Genomic DNA, 12,113 nt, shown 5'->3' on the forward strand with positions numbered 1-12,113 from the left:
TTTGAAGTTCCAACATTAACAAATGTTACTCTTTCTATTTCCTAGCATACTGTGCATAACCATGTCACAACAATTATCAACCCACAAATCAGATGCTACATTTTTCATCTCCATATGACCAGCAAGCATCTAGCATATAGTAGATACTTCACAACTACTATGTGAATGCATAGAGGCAGAATAGCAGGTGTGGAGGAAGTTTAGCTTTAAAATTCATTGCCAAGACTTTGATGGAGTATCCCACTTAAGCCTGGAGATGTACATTTCTTCTATTATTAAAGTTTCATTAGAGTTTTCCCCCACTAAATGGACTGAATTACCTTTCTTTGTTCTTACAATAACTTTCAGTAGTGGGCTTGTTACTCTATCCCCAAATGATACTGTCCTAAATTTTTTTCTGCACTGAAGCCTGACTTCATTTTTTTTTGACTGGTGGCTTATGTTTCATTCCTGAACAATTTCAAAAGACTCAGACTCGTCCTAATAAAGCTATGTTTGTACAATGCCAAATGATTCATTTGGTAATGACGAAATTATTTTGGCATCTTGAGCACAGATTCCGTCTCAGCTTCTTCAATAATAATAATGATATTTTGTTAGTATAAGCGCCTCCAGGAAAAAAAGAGAAATCCAGCATCAATTTGACAAGACTAATGTTTAAGTGGATCTTGCTGCGTTTGCTTTTCAATAGAAAGAGAAAAATGATAGCTGTACAAAGCACCATGTGAGTCCTGTGTGTGCCATTGGTGCATCTGTTAAAGAAGCCTCAGGCAACTTTTTACTTACTCTTCTTTGATTTACTGTCTTTCTTAAAATGGAATACAAATGCATTCTAAGCAATTTTAGGTCACCTACGGCTTTCCCCTTTTCCCAGCTATAAGCCAAACCTCTAAATTCTTAACTATTTAGAATAAGAGTAACAAAAAGGCACATAATTTAGTAAAGAAAAATACAGCAGAACATCAAAAATAATCCACAATATGTGCATAACCACATTTCCCCATTTCTTAAGACTAAACTAGAGTTAATCCTTTCATAAACACATTTGATAATTTCAGAAGATGGGTGGGCTCATTTTTGGAAAATTTTTATCTTTTACTTTTCTTTGTAATGTTGCCTAAGATTAAGCATGTGCTTTCACTGTGTATTAATTAATTCCTCTCCTTACTGCACTAAATAATAACTGACATACTTAAAATGCAACTTAGGATGAAAACTGACCTCCTCTTTATTCAGGCGAGAAAACTGAGGCCCAAGGAAGGCAAGTGAAAAGGACAAGGTCACAGAGCTATGGATAAAGAATATCACCTGCCATTTCAGTAAACAAAGGATGTTGCAGCCATAAAGCCATCAGCCATTGCAGCTGCCCCGATGGTGTACCCTGAGGGGAATTCAGGATGGAGAAAAGCAAGATACTGGCCCTAGATAGTTAAGGTACATATCAAGGGAAAGATTTCAATAAGCTTAGATCTTGCATCTTCTCCCATATGTAGAAAAGCACTAAAATCATAAACTATTTTAAATGTCTATTTTTGTTATTAACAGTAATCTTTTGATGTTTGACTTTTTTTCATCAAAAACTTGTATATATTCTGACTTCCCTGTTACCTCTTTGGAAACAGTCTCTCACAGCTATCTGAGAGTCAGTATTCTGAGCTTAAGTTCTCAGTAAGTCCACAAAATAAAACATAATTCTCACTTTTAGGTTGTGCTTTATATATTTTTTCAGTTGACAAAGCTATCTAATTCAAGAACAAAACCAGGTACTAAGACTTCAATCTTTTTCTATTCTTTCTACTACATCAATATATTTTTATTCTACTTGTTCTATTGGTGTTATCTTTCTGAATTCTTATTAATAATAAGATATTTTAAAGATAGCTATACAGTTTAAAAGGAGTGAGAAATTTAGCTTAATGAAATTAGTTTTAAGAAGGATTTGTTTAAAAATGCAAGACAATTTTTATCCAGTCCTAATTTCAAAAAGCTCTCTTTTTGACAGTATTTTACAGACATAAAAAGAAATTAATATTTAATTAATGTTGCTATGAAGATTATAAGTCTTATGAGAGGTTATTTTGGGATATACTCTATAGGTAAGATATATTTTGGAAGTAAAATGTATTATCTATTTTTAATTTGTATTGAATTTTATTTTTACTTGATGCATTAGGAATTGCTTGGGGGTATTCTAAAGCATTTTTCTGGATCTGCTTACAACATCTTATTATGTTGCACTCAGTATCTAAAACAAAATATACCTATATACAGAAACCAGGTATATTTATGATCAGTCTAACTTTGCAATTCTGGCTAGATCCATATTCATGCAGTCAAGATACAAATATGTCTGTATAGTATTAAATAATGGCTGTGTTCTTTTCCCTGTAAATTAAATCCTTTGTACACAGGTAAAAGTGCTATAGTGTATATAAATTCCACACAGTTTGCTATATTTGTAAATACATGAAAAGAACTTACAGAGTTTTATTTACAAAATTATGGTCTAGATGAATGAGAATACAAATTATTTTTGTATATATCAAGATAAAAATGGCATATAGGTAAGTATTTAAATGCATATTTATTTTAAGATCTTGTTCATTTAATATCACCTAATTTTACTTTTAAGACGTCATTGTCGAAGAGCAGTTTCTCATGGTTCAAAGCATTTCACAGCTCTTACTAATTAGACTTTTATAACACTACGAGGAGTAGGTATTATAATTTTTATTAGGGAAGAAGTAAAAAGGCAGAAATACTTTTTAAAAACATGTGTTTTCCTAGCTAGTTTTATTGTCAAAATAAGTGGAATGAGTCTCAGGTTTCTTGAGTTTTTGTTTTACCAAAAGTCATGCTAAAATCTTATCTCTTCCTCTAGTGAAAACAGAGACCTGTGTTTAGATTAACATTGATAGCTACATATTCTCAAATGAACTGTTTCTTAACCAAGAGTGAAATGATAACTAGCATTCTGAGTGTGTGTATGCATGTGTGTGTTGATTTGGGAAAGGAAGATCATGGTAATAAGAGAGTGAGAATGTTTCTGGAAGAGCATAAGAATGTTTTCTGTGATTGCTATTAACCTGACCTTGGGAGAAAAAGAAAGAAGAGATCAAAAAAGGAACTCTGGACAAATGGCAAGAGGAAGCACTGAGGAAGAAACCAGCTTAAAACAATATCCCTGAATCTGTCAAATAATTATTTGGTTGTAAGTAACAGAAACCCAGCTCAATCTGGCTTAAACAAGAATAATTCTTATTACAAAACATTCTAGAGACAGATCTAGTTTCAGGCCAGCTAAATCCAGGGTTTTGACACTTCCAATGTCATCAAGATTTTCCTCTACATCTCTCAGCTCTGTTTTTGGTGGTGTTTTACAAGCCTGCCACTTAGGAGTGAGATCTGTAAGAGAGGTATAGATTTAGGCGTCATCACTGGATCAGTGTTGATTGTATCCTTGAGAAAGGATGAAATCACCCAGGAGAGGGTCCCAGAGTGAGAAGAGAAGAGGACCTTGAAGAGTATCCTGGAAAACACTAGCATTTCAGGACAAGGAAAAAGAGCCCAACAAAAAGACTGAGAAAGAATCTCCTGAAAATAAAAGACTACTAGGAACACAGAGGTGATGAGAAAGGCTGAATGTGCCATGGATATACATTTTCTGGATATCAGATTTACAACAATTTCTCTTTTTCCAGAAATAGTCTCTATACTCAGATATGGCCACCAGGATTATATGACTTGACTCCTGGCCACAGCTGAATGCTTTAGTGGGTCCAACTGAGCCAAGCTGGACCTGTCGGGTTCTTGTTTGTAATAAACTGAAATTTAGAGCCGAGAGACACAGATACCACATATGGCATGCTGAGTTGAAGCAAACAAGTAAAACAAATTAAGTAAAAATAAAGCCAGGGACAAGTCGGGAAGTAGAAGACTTTAAAGGGTCTCAGCAGGGAAAAAAGCAACCATTGGAGAAGATTGAGGAGGGAAAAGCATAGGGACTGGGAAAGTTTTTGTTTTGTATTGTTTTGTTTTTAAGCTGTAAAAGACTTGAGTATGTTTTAATATATTTGCCTCCCCATTCTTATCAGATGAACTTGCTTCCTGAATCACAGAGGAAACAGAACTCAGTAGGTAGATTCCTCAATTCCTTGCCACCAACGCTGGAACTATCAGCATCTTCGTTCATTCCTTTGCTCTTCTTTGCACTGTGTCACAAAGGAAAAATGTGCCTCTCCGATAATTTACCCCACTCTAATATTATAAGTAGATCCCCAAATTAAATAATCTAACATGTGGGGGTCACTTTATAGAAGATTAATGAAATGAAGTCCAAGCCTGCACAGCAACTATCCCAAGTTTCAGGGGTCTGTCTGCAAGGTCCAAATCCACTTTGTTCTGGCTGTTGTTTGGTACCATCTTATAACTGCTCTCCACTCTGGCTTAAACATGCATGAAGATGATTCTAGGACCTGAAGCTGGCTGTGACTTCCAGGATAGCACCTGCAATTCCAATATTCCTAGTCATTTTCCTCTTGAGACACTGGGACTGAAAAATACTGAAAACATAAAAATCTGCAGTGCCTGCAGTTCCCCTGCCTGACTCCAACCCCCTTTCATATACTTCTCTTCCTCCCAGGAAACAAAAACTTTGATCTGCTTTAGTTTGAGAATGGGAGCTGGATGGAGAACAGGAGCCAATTGCCAGGTTCCACTGTATGGCAAGTTTCTCCTGTTTTCTCAAGCATATTCTCTAGGATTATTGTATTCTCAATGCCAAGCATAATGCTCAATACATAGTAGGATCTCAACACAATTTTGCAAAATATATGAAAGGATGGATAAATGAATGAATTGGTAGATAATTTATGCAAGTTTGGGAGAAACCAGGATCCAGAGTACAAGAGGAAGGATAAAATTTTCAGGAAAGAGGAACTTATTTTTTCTATGAAAACCTTTCTATTATGCAGGGAAGGGAACAATATGGATTCTTCCTCACACACTACAAAGAAAAAAATCAGATAATAGGTATTTGATGTTCTTTTAAATTCTCAGAATAGTGTTCTGTGTGAATAAAGAATTATAATACTTTGGAATATCTTTCGATGTTTACTTTGAATTTTCATTTCCAAGTGAATTAATTGAAATAGTTTGATACAATTTTCTTCTTGTGGAACAACCAGCATTATTAAAATAAGTTATCATGATATTAATAGCTGCAAGCTTTAAACTAAGCATGACTATTAAAGCAATGTATCTTGGGTTTGAAAACAAAGTGGCTTATTTACATTACCACAATTAAAATGGGACTCTGATCAACACCTTTGGGTGTTTTTTGTTTGTTTTGTTTTCTTGTTTGGTTTTTTAGAAAAAATATGTATACACATGCTTTTAAAATGCTAGTGTTCACTTCCTGCACCTTTCTTCTTTAAAACAGGCAGAGAATAATTCTTATTCCCTAATTCTCTTGGAAAATTAATCTAAGCCAGGCAGAAGAAACTATCTAGAATGGGCTTTATTTTCATTGTATGTCTAATAGGTTACACTGGTCCTGAATTTTTTCATACTGTCTGGTTTTATCTCCTGTTATTATTTAACTATCCTGGAACACTGTATCCATTTGATAGGCCCTTTCTGATGAACAGAAAAGCAAATTCCTTAGAAATCTCTTTTCAAACTGCAAAGAGTTGGAGATACTCTAGTATATAGGGATGTAGATAAAAAGAAATGTAATTTTGTTACTTTGATTGCAATTGGCTTCCATGCTTAGAGCAGAAACCAAAGTTATACTGGGTAAAATATAGTTTCTGTGGGGCACCTGCCAGGGATGGTTTACAGTGATGGTTAATTTTGAGTCAACTTGACTGAACTAAGCTATGTCCAGATAGCTGATAAAATATTATTTCTAGTTATGTCTGTGAGGATGTTTCCAGAAGAGATTAGCATTTGAATCAATAGACTGAGTAAAGAAGGTCCTCCTTACCCCATATGGGAGAGAATCATCAATTCCTTGTGGGTCTAAATAAAACAAAAAGGCAAAGTGGAGGAAAGGTGAATTCTCTCTCCTCTTTTCTTGAGCTGCCCCCAGACATCAGAGCTCCTTGTACTCAAGCTTATTGTCTCAGACTAAGAGTTACACTATTTGCTCTGCTGGTTCCTAGCCCTTTACACTCAGACTGAATTACACCACCAGCTCTCCTTCTTCTCCAGCTTATAAACGGCAGATTGTGGTACTTTTTGGTCTCTATAGCAGCATGAGCCATCCTATAATAAATCTCCTATATATGTATAAGAGATAGTTTTATAATTAATATAATTATTACTATAATTAATATAATATGATATATAATGATCATATATATGTCCTATTGGTTATTTTTCTCTGGACAACCCTGACTAATACATTTACCTTTATCTTAGAGAAAAAAGATTGCAATAACAACAGACATTTGTAATTTTAAAAATTAATTGTATTTAATATGATTTGAAGTGGGGCTTTTCTATTGCCCTAAATTCAGCCTATTTTGCTGTGATTATAATTGGTGCTGTCCACCAATGTTTCTTGTTCTCCTTCCACAAACAGGGTAGGATTTTATCTCCTAGACTTTTTTTTTCAAGAACTTTTATTGAGATACAGTCAACAGACAATAAACTGCATATATTTAGAGTGTACAATTTGGTGTCCCAATCTCCCAATTCATTCCCCACCAACCCTCCCCACTTTCCCCACTTGGTGTCCATGTATTTGTCCTCTACACCTGTGTCTCTATTTCTGCCTTGCATTTCTTCTCTCATAGTTGTTAGCATTTGCCTTATGTATTGAGGTGTTCTTATATTGGGTGCATATATATTTATAATTGTTATCTCCTCTTCTTGGATGGATCCCTCGATCTTTATGTAGTGTCCTTTCTTGTCTCTTGTAACATTTTTTATTTTAAAGTCTATTTTATCTGATATGACTATTGCTACTCCAGCTTTCTTTTGATTTCCATTTGCATGGAATATCTTTTTCCATCCCCTCACTTTCCGTCTGTATGTGTGCCTAGGTCTCAAGTGGGTCTCTTGTAGACAGTATATATATGGGTCTTGTTTTTGTATCCATTCAGCCAGTCTGTGTCTTTTGGTTGGTGCATTTAGTCTATCTAGATGCAAGGTAATTATCGATATGTATGTTCCTATTACCATCTTCTTTATTGTTTTGTTGTTGTTTCTGTAGGTCCTTTTCTTCTCTTATGTTTCCCACTTAGATAAATTCCTTTAGCATTTGTTGTAGGGCTGATTTGGTGGTGCTGAATTCTCTTCGCTGTTGCTTGTCTGTAAAGCTTTTGATTTCTCCATCAAATCTGAATGAGATCCTTGCTGGGTAGAGCATTCTTGGTTGTAGGTTCTTCACTTTCATCACTTTAAATATATCATGCCACTCCCTTCTGGCTTGCAGAGTTTCTGCTGAGAAATCAGTTGTTAACCTGATGGGAGTTCCCTTGTATGTTATTTGTTGTTTTTCCCTTGTTGCTTTTAATAACATTTCTCTGTCTTTAATTTTTGTCAATTTGACTACTATATGTCTTGGCGTGTTTCTCCTTGGGTTTATCCTGCCTGGGACTCTCTGCGCTTCCTGCACTTGGGTAGCTATTTCCTTTCCCAAGTTAGGGAATTTTTCAACTATAATCTCTTCCAATATTTTCTCAGGTCCTTTCTCTCTCTCTTCTCCTCCTGGGACCCCTATAATGCAAATGTTGGTGTGTTTAATGTTGCCCCAGAGGTCTCTTAGGCTGTCTTCAGTTCTTTTCATTCTTTTTTCTTTATTCTTTTCTGCATCAGTGATTATCACCATTCTGTCTTCCAGATCACTTATTTGTCCTTCTGCCTCAGTTAATCTGCTATTGGTTCCTTCTAGTATATTTTTCATTTCAGTTATTGTGTTGCATATCTCTGTTTGTTTGCTCTTTAATTCTTCTAGGTCTTTGGTAAACTTTTCGATCTTTGCATCCAGTCTTTTTTCAAAATCCTGGATCATCTTCACCATCATTATTCTGAATTCTTTTTCTGGAAGGGTGTCTATCTCCTCTTCATTTAGTTGTTTTTCTGGGTTTTATCCTGTCCCTTCATCTGGTACAAAATCCTCTGCTTTTCCATTTTCTCTGTCTTTCTGTGGTTGTGGTTTTCAGTTCCACAAGACAAAATACTGCTGATACTGCTTGATACTGCTGTCTGCCCTCTTGTGGAGGAAGCTATCTAGGAGGCTTGTGTGTGCTTCCTGATGAGAGGGACTGATGGTGGGTAGGGCTGGGTGGGCGGAGCTCAGTAAGGCTTTAATCTGCTTGTCTGCTAATGGGTGGGGCAGTGTTCACACCCTGGTGGTCGCTTGGCCTGAGGCCACCTAGCACTGGAGCCTACAGGCTCTTTGGTGGGGCTAATGGTGGACTCTGGGAGGGCTCACACCAATGAGCACTTCCCAGAACCCCTGCTGCCAGTGCCCCTGTCTCCTCGGTGAGCTACAGGTGCCCCCCACCTCTGCAGGCAACCCTCCAACACCAGCAGGTAGGTCTGGTCCAGTCTCCTATGGGTCACTGCTCCTTCCCCCTGGGTCCTGGTGAGCACATTTTTTTGTGTGCTCTCCAAGAGTGAAGTCTCTGTTTTCCCCAGTCCTGTGGAGGTCCTGCAATCAAATCCTGCTGGTTTTCAGAGTCTGATTCTCCGGGGATTCCTCCTCGCATTGCTGGACTCCCATGTTGGGAAGCCTGACGTGGGGCTCAAAAGCCTTACTTTAGTGGGTGGACTTCTGCAGTATAACTGTTCTCTAGTTTGTGAGTCACCCACCCAGCATTTATGGGATTTGATTTTAACACGATTGCACCCCTCCAACCATCTCATTGCGGCTTCTCCTTTGTCTCTGGATGCGGGGTGTCTTTTTTGGTGAGTTCCAGTGTCTTTCTGTTGATGATTGTTCAGCAGTTAGTTGTAATTCTGGTGCTCTTGCAAGAGGGAGTGAGCACACTTCTTTCTACTCCATCTTAATCCTATCTCTCTCCTAGACTTCTTGACAACAGGCATGGACATATGACTTCCTTTGGCAAATGAAGTGTGAGCAGAAGTGACATGTGTCACCTGAGAGTAGAAGCCTTTGAAGAATGAGGCATCCTTTGTTGCGTTCTTTTCTTCCTGTTGTGGCAAACTACAACATTTCAGGAGGTGGAACTTCCAGAAGGCTACAACCCTAAAAGAGGATGACGTAGACCAAAATCCCCTGTTTACCCAAGATGGACAGGTAGCATGAGTGAAATAAAAACTTTTGCTTTAAATCACTCTGATTTGGAGATTCATTTAAAAAAGAAGAACCTAGCTTATTTTTATTAATATAGGAATTGATCATGAGTAGTAGGAGTCCTCCATAAAAATTAAAATGTAATACATGATGTTGGCTTAGCAGCTGGTGGTCAAGAAGGCAATCAATGTTATGTAGTGACAATTAATGTTATTCTGTGGCAAGATATTTGGTAAATCTGTCTCCTGAGGGAACTTGGGAGGCAAATCGTGTACATACAGAACTCAGAGCTTGAGCGGAAGAAGTCAGAAAACAGAATGAAAATGTATATGTTGGTTGTTTTTTATTGTATTTGTCCAAGAATTGAAGAAAGAAATGAGCTCAAAAAAGAATTTTCTGTCTCTGCAAGTAAGAAATAACAGGACCAGATATTCCAGAAACTCAGAGCTTTAAAATATTGTCAGAGACAGTTATTTTTAGAACCTAAACAGTGGAGATAACATTGCAAAACGCTTTCAGCAATATTTGTGTATATATATATACACACACATATATATGTATACACACACACACACACACACACACACACGTGACTCCATCTCACCACTCCACATGTATCAGATGGCTAAAATACAAAACACTGACAACATCAAATGCTGGTGAGCATGTGGAGCAACAGAAACTCTCATTCATTTCTGGAGGGAATGCAAAATGGTACAGCCACTTTGGAAGACAGTTTGACAATTTCTTAAATATAGTCTTACCATATGACTCATCAGTTCTGCTCCTATGTATATATATACCAAAAGGAGATGAAACCTTATGTTCACACAGAAACCTCACATGAATATTTATGGCAGTTTTCTCACAATTGCCAAAAATTCAAAGCAAACAAGATGTCCTTCAGCTATACACCTTAAACTTGTACAATGATGTATGTCAATTATTTCTTAATAAAATTGGGAAAAAAAGATGTCCATCAGTAGGTGAAGGGATGAACAAACTGTGGTCATCCATACAATGAGGTATTATTCAATGATAAAAAGAAGTGAATTATCGAGAAAACTTAGATGTATTTTGCTAAGTGAAAGGAAGCCAGTCTAAAAAGGCTACATCCTGTATGATTCCAAGAATACAACATTCTGGAAAAAGCAAAACTATGGAGACAGTAAAAAAATGATGGTTGCTAGGGGTCAGTGAGCTCCACTTCCCCAAAACACACCTGAAAGTAGGAGGGATACTAAAATGTGGAACCAGCACAATCATTTTAGTTTTGAATGGAACTTTCTGTTGGTATTCAAGTAGCCCTGAAGAAGGATGAGGTTCAGCGATTGGCTTATTTCTCATTCTCAGCAAGGCCAAGGAAATACTAGTTGAAACAAGAATGAGAATCTAAGAGTTGGGTACAAATAATTTGCATACTTATGAGCTCTAATTCTATGTAAACTTTGGGGATCTACAGGTAAATATTTACCTTTTTATTACTATTGTATTTGAGAACAAATAATTACCTTTTGGAATATGTATTTTGTGTGTGTGTGTGTGTGTGTACACTTAAGTGCATTTGACTCAGAGCTGCACAATTGTAAAATTAAGAAGTCTGTGCAAATCAGACTTGTAAGAGCCCCAGAAGGAAAACAGACTTGGGTTGCCAGAGTATAAGCAGATATTGCAGTACTGCAGTATGGTGGGAAGAACCTGGGCTTGGAGGTCAGGCGGATTGGGATCTAATTCAGGCTTTACTGCTAGGGCCTGGGAGGAATTTTTGTTAACCTCTATAAGTTCTGATTTGCAACTGGGATTAATGATTTATACCCCATAAGATTACCGTGCTCATTAAATGAGATGATACATGTAAAGGACTTGGCTCACAGTAGCCGCTCAGTAAATGTTAGCTAGTTTCATTCTGCTGATATTTAGAAACCATTGAATAAATAGTGAGTCAAATGAGACAGTAAATCTAGAGAGACATGACCTTGGTTGGGGCACCACAGAGATCTTGGTCTAAGCTCCATATAGATCCTTTCGTACAAATAAGTAACCTTTTCTTTAAATTCAGTCTTTATTATTAAATACTTACTGAGCAATTACTTTAAGTCCTATACTAGACTAAGCTATATGAATTTTAAAATATATAAATCTTTTCTTCAGGATGCTTAGAAGGGAGTTCAGAGAGTGATTATTTATATATCCAACAAGACAAACATAGCAAACGTCAAAGAGTGAATGCTAACTGGCAAGTGAGGACAGATTACTATGATGTGGGAATGTTAGCAAAATTCAAGTGGAAAATTAAGGATTTTATCTGGGTGTTAAAAGAGGAAAATGGCTTAAATAAATGAGTATGTGGAATCAGAACATGGGAGAGGAGCAGGTGACTGATGTTGAGTGTTTACTATGTTTCAGGCACTATGTACATATATCACAATATATTAATAGGGCCTGATATACTGTTTGCATACAAACAGATGGATGGTGGGGCGTAGGGTGAGAGATGGAGAGAGAAAGAGAGAGGGAGAGAGGAAGAGAGAATGAGAGAGAGGAATATAGACATAGATGTATATACATCTTCATTTCAACTCTTAAATGTAGCTATTATTACCTCTGTTTTGCAAATGAAGATATTGAAAACTACTCTACTGAGAAAGTTGTCCAAGCTCTTATAACCAGCAGGCAGAGAAGTAGGTTTACCAGCTAAATTCTGACTCACAAGATTCTAATATAGCATGATACTTCTTGGGTGTTAGAGTATTTTTTTAAAGAGAGGTAGTAAACTATAAAGTTAGAGAGGTTAAAATCAAATTACTCACTTAGATCATTTCTGCTTTCCCAAATTCACAAAGAT

Source organism: Hippopotamus amphibius, chromosome 7 (assembly GCF_030028045.1).
Source record: "Hippopotamus amphibius kiboko isolate mHipAmp2 chromosome 7, mHipAmp2.hap2, whole genome shotgun sequence".
Lineage (NCBI taxonomy): Eukaryota > Metazoa > Chordata > Mammalia > Artiodactyla > Hippopotamidae > Hippopotamus > Hippopotamus amphibius.